The sequence below is a fragment of the Sinocyclocheilus grahami genome, unplaced genomic scaffold (assembly GCF_001515645.1).
Source record: "Sinocyclocheilus grahami isolate Dianchi unplaced genomic scaffold, SAMN03320097.WGS_v1.1 scaffold1322.1, whole genome shotgun sequence".
NCBI classification, from domain to species: Eukaryota; Metazoa; Chordata; class Actinopteri; order Cypriniformes; family Cyprinidae; genus Sinocyclocheilus; species Sinocyclocheilus grahami.
Window position 1 is genome coordinate 126398 of NW_015506501.1, and position 5019 is coordinate 131416.

At 44.1% G+C, this 5019-nt stretch overlaps 1 protein-coding gene across 1 annotated transcript in view; it reads left to right on the forward strand.

Moving 5' to 3' along the window:
• The window catches only part of LOC107569201 (receptor-type tyrosine-protein phosphatase O-like), a 4674-nt gene extending 3200 nt beyond the window's left edge, over nt 1–1474 (forward strand). The window contains exon 8 of the mRNA XM_016255223.1: nt 410–1474. The gene's annotated coding sequence lies outside the window, so the exon portion shown is untranslated. The remainder of the gene's footprint in view (nt 1–409) is intronic.
• The last annotated feature ends 3545 nt before the right edge of the window (nt 1475–5019 follow it).

Below are 5019 nucleotides of genomic sequence, written 5' to 3' on the forward strand. Positions count from 1 at the left end.
GGTGAATGGATGGTTGCGGGGTGGATGGATGGATGGATGGATGGGTGGGTGGATGGATAGATGGATGGGGGATGGATGGATGGATGGATGGGTGGATGGATGGATGGATGGATGTGTGGAATTAGTTTTTATTTTTATATTTTACATTTTTATTTTAAAATGTTAATAATTTATTTTTTTGTCATTTTTTTTTGTTTTCTTTAATATGTCCATATAGCTTCTATAAATATTTATTTCAGTTTTAGCGTTATTTTAGTATATCAAGTTAAACTAAATGAAAATGAAAAATGTTGCCTTGGCATCTCGCTGAAAAAGAAAGTTAAGTTTTTATATATTTTATTTCAAGTAACACAAATGTTAGTTATGGATTTCGCTTTAGTTAACTGCAGCTCTCTCTGCTTTCCTCCAGGTCTGACTCTCCTCACATCAGCGATGACAGACGTGTGACATCGACACCAGAAACCAGCCAAGCGGCGGCCGCAGAGGAGAATCCTTCACTCATTTACTCCCATAGAAGCTCTTATTTAGTGGACGTACGACGGAACCAATCCGATGCCTTAAAACGAGCTGCCGCGTCCTCCCGTCTCCGCAGAGCGAAGGAGAATGCCGCAGCGCCGGACTGACGCTGCTTCCATCCGCATCTAGTCTTTAGTTTGTGTGTGAATCTCAGGATCATCTGGTGCGACACGGCCGGACACGTCAGCGTTCGTTTTAGGCCAGTGTAAAGTGTGTTTCGTGAGTTTGTACCGCACTCTGTCTGTAATAGTGTTAGTTTTCACGTCTCCAGAGGAGGCCGAGTGACAGAACCAGATCCTTCTGTCGGCATGCACATGTAAACACGTTTCGGACCTGACGGCCTTCAATTACTGCCATACACAGACCATCTGCTTCAGTTACAAAGGAAGAACGGACGCACACGTGCGAGTGTTTCGCACTGATCATCTGTGCTACTGTATGTAGAGAGGCAGACGGTAGCTGCGCTTATGTGACCGAGTGTTTTAGCCTGTGATTTCTGCTAAATCTCCTGCGGGACCGCTGAGCTTCGCTGGCTTTATCTGCAGGCGTTTGGATGTTCACTGGACTGGTTCCAGTGGCGTTTGCACAGTTCCAGTGCGGTCGGACTGAATGTGAGCATCCAGCGGCTCGACTCTCATCACTGCGACGCTTCGCTGCTGCTGCTGAATCTGACACTGATTCCACACGTCGTGTTCGCTGAACGTTATTATGGGAAGCCAAACACCCAGAAGTAGGACGAAACATGGCTCAATAGACTGAATGGTACGACTGACTAGACAGCGCAGGGAAGGACGTACATGGCACAAACTAATCTCACCATCGCGGTGCTGATCAATTACAACATTACTCGTACTGCTCCGCAGAAGTTCATGTGTTTGCCTAGCAACCACCCAGAACACCCTAGCAACCGCATAGCAACACTTTAGCAACCACCCCGAGTACCTTGGCAACCACATAGCAACCACCCCAGGTACCATAGCAACCGCATATCAACACCTTAGTAACCACCCTGAGTACCCTAGCAACCGCATAGCAACACCCTAGCCACCGCCTATCAACCACCCAGAACACCCTAGCAACCGCATAGCAACACTTTAGCAACCACCCCGAGTACCTTGGCAACCACATAGCAACCACCCCAGGTACCATAGCAACCGCATATCAACACCTTAGTAACCACCCTGAGTACCCTAGCAACCGCATAGCAACACCCTAGCCACCGCCTATCAACCACCCAGAACACCCTAGCAACCGCATAGCAACACTTTAGCAACCACCCCGAGTACCTTGGCAACCACATAGCAACCACCCCAGGTACCATAGCAACCGCATATCAACACCTTAGTAACCACCCTGAGTACCCTAGCAACCACATAGCAACACCCTAGTCAACGCCTAGCAACCACCCAGAACACCCTAGCAACCGCAAAGCAACACTCTATCAACCACCCCAGGTACTCTAGCAACCGCAGAGCAACACCTTAGAAACCACCCCGAGTACCTTGGCAACTGCATAACAACCACCCCGGATCCCATAGCAACTGCATATCAACACTGTAGCAACCACCCTGAGTACCCTAGCAACCGCATAGCAACACCCTAGCAACCACAGAGGAACACCTTAGCAACCACCCCGAGTGCCTTGGCAACCTCATAGCAACCTCCTAGCAACCACCCCAGGTACCATGGCAACCACATATCAACACCTTAGCAACCACCCTGAGTACCCTAGCAACTGCTTAGCAACACCCTAGCAACCACCCAGAACACCCTAGCAATGGCATAGCAACACCCTATCAACCACCCCAGGGACCCTAGCAACCACAGAGCAACACCTTAGCAACCACTTCGAGTAACTTGGCAACCGCATAGCAACCCCCTAGCAACCACCCTGGGTACCATAGCAACCGGATATCAACACCTTAGCAACCACCCTGAGTACCCTAGCAACTGCATAGCAACACGCTAGCAACCACCCAGAACACCCTAGCACCGAGCGCGTTGACAAAAGACACAAACATAACATATTAATGTTGTTATTATATGTAGGCATCTTTGCTTTATCAAAGTGATTTTCCCCATCATACGGATAAAGTTTAAAGCATTAATCAACCCTTTATTGCCACATTCGATGTTAATGAAAAGAATCATCATGACAGACATTTACAAAAGTATAAATTGTAAGAAATAAAAAGCTACAGTTTGAGACCAGAAATGCATCACGTAACTGCTGGCAAGGAAGATTGGAATGATTGACTAATTTCTATAACAAAAGAACGAACGGCTCGGACCTGAAGACTCGAGAGGTGAACCAATCATTTCTGTTTCCCGTTTCGGAATGAACGAATCCCTCGATGTTCCCGAGTCATATTAAAGATTCGTTCAAAATGAACCCGTCCTCCTCTTTAATACCGTGCCGTTTCGTCCCACTTTTGGCGCGTTTGGCTTCCCGTATTGCATGCTGCATTATGACAGATTAGTCTCATCTTTAGGTTTCGACTCCAGCTCAAGAGTGCTCGTTTCACGCCGGCCTGTTCTGTCAAACACACGAGCGAGTTTACAAACCCTAACAGAGTCTATAATATCATCTGGGCGTTGAGCTGTAAATACTGAAGCAAAAGAAATGTTCTTTGGTTTGTGTCCAGGTCAAACTCGTTCGTCTTTTGGTGCCATTCTTGTGTATCGTGTGACTTCAAGTAGCCGAGCAACCCACCGCATCACAGAGGTTTAATGTGTGTTCGTTTGGGGAAAAATAAACGTTTGAATATGTATTCTTATGAGCAGCTTTGTGTGAAGAACCTCACAAACTGCTGTTCCTCTTCTGTGTGCGTGCTGTGTTCATCCTTAATAATGTGATCTACACTGCTGTTTTACACAAGTCTCTTCTGCTCATCAAGCCTGCATTTATTTGATCAGAAATACAGAAAAATACTGGAATATTGTGAGATATTATTGCAATTTAAATTGTTTTTTCTAGTTTAATATACATTATACTGATTTCTGAAGATCATGCGACACTGAAGACTGGAGGAATGATGCTGAAAATACAGCTGCGCATCACAGAAATACATTATATTTTAAAGTTTATTAAAATAGAAAACCATTATTTTAAATTGCAATAATATTTCACAATATTACAGTATTTTTCTGTATTTCTGATCAAATAAAAAAATCTGCCAATGGGGTCAGAAAAATAAACTTGTTTTCTTTTTAAATGGAGTTGCTTTTCCAGACCTCAACTTCTGGAAAACTGAGTTCAGAACTCTATTTAATATTACTGTGCCATACTCAAAGTACCCGCGTGCAGTGCTGGGAGAAACGAACCGTTTCGAAGCTTTGAATCAATTGAATCACTTGCGTTTCAAAATGATTCAGTGTTTCGAAACGCCACACGCTGGCGACCCCTGCTGGTCCAAACCGTGTAACTGCAGTCAGATGTTTTATCCTTTTAATTACACAAATGTTTCAAATTAAAAATGTCAACAAATTTTTAAAACTGATCCGAAATCAGGTCAAAAGGCGACCCCTGCTGGTCAAACTATGCAAATGCAACGAGAACACAACAAATGTCTAATAACCAGGTTTCAAAGCGTTCATATGGCTAACCTACAAATCATAAAATACTATCAGATAGGATCTGTGTGTATAATTTGTGCGCTTTTATTAAATTGTGGTGCTTGTTTTGTGTCTCTTATGGGAGGACATGGCTAATCAGGCCAATTTATTAACTACGTCGCTCTTAATTACACACGCGTTTGTCATTAAAACTGAACCGAAACTATGAATCTGACCCGAGATCGGTGAACCATGAAATCACGTGACATGGCCAGTTTGATACAAAAGAGTTATAAAGTTTCGAAGCTTCATGCAGCAGTGATTTACTGTTACTCCACTACATTTCGTAAAAACATGTCTTTCCTGGTTATTTTGAACTGGAGAAACCATCACGCACTACAAGCGGTGTCCGATTCTTGAACGAGCTGATTCTTCTTCTTCTTCTTCTTCTTTGGTAACGAGCTGATTCTTTTCAATGAGCCTGTTAAATCGGTTCGCAAACCGCACTGAACGATTGATTCCTTGAGACGACGACTCACTGATTCAAATGATCCGATCACAGCGAGTCTCCAGTCAACGACTCACTGATTCAAATAATCCAGTTCACTGATTCAAATGATTCAGTCAGAGCGAGTCTCCAGTGAACGACTCACTGATTCAAATGATTCAGTCAGAGTGAGTCTCCAGTGAACAACTCACTGATTCAAATGATTCAGTCAGAGCGAGTCTCCAGTGAACGACTCGCTGATTCAAATGATTCAGTCAGAGCGAGTCTCCAGTGAACAACTCACTGATTCAAATAATCCAGTTCACTGATTCAAATGATCCAGTCAGAGCGAGTCTCCAGTGAACAACTCACTGATTCAAATAATCCAGTTCACTGATTCAAATGATCCAGTCAGAGCGAGTCTCCAGTGAACAACTCACTGATTCAAATAATCCAGTTCA